This window comes from Apaloderma vittatum, unplaced genomic scaffold (assembly GCF_000703405.1).
Source record: "Apaloderma vittatum isolate BGI_N311 unplaced genomic scaffold, ASM70340v1 scaffold23878, whole genome shotgun sequence".
Lineage (NCBI taxonomy): Eukaryota > Metazoa > Chordata > Aves > Trogoniformes > Trogonidae > Apaloderma > Apaloderma vittatum.
Window position 1 is genome coordinate 1 of NW_009732723.1, and position 203 is coordinate 203.

The window sequence follows — 203 nt, forward strand, 5'->3', positions numbered from 1 at the left end:
CCTCGCCCGCGGCGGGGGGTGGCAGCAGCATTTCCCGCAAATTCCTGCCCGGGCTTATTTACGGGGAAGGGGTGGTGCCGGCGTTCCTACCCCCACCAGCCGCGGTGCAAAGGGTTAATGCCACCGGCAGAGTTATTCCCGCTGCGGGGAGGCGGTGGGAAGGCGGCTGTTAGCGGACGGGGTGCTGCGGCGGGGGGGGGGGG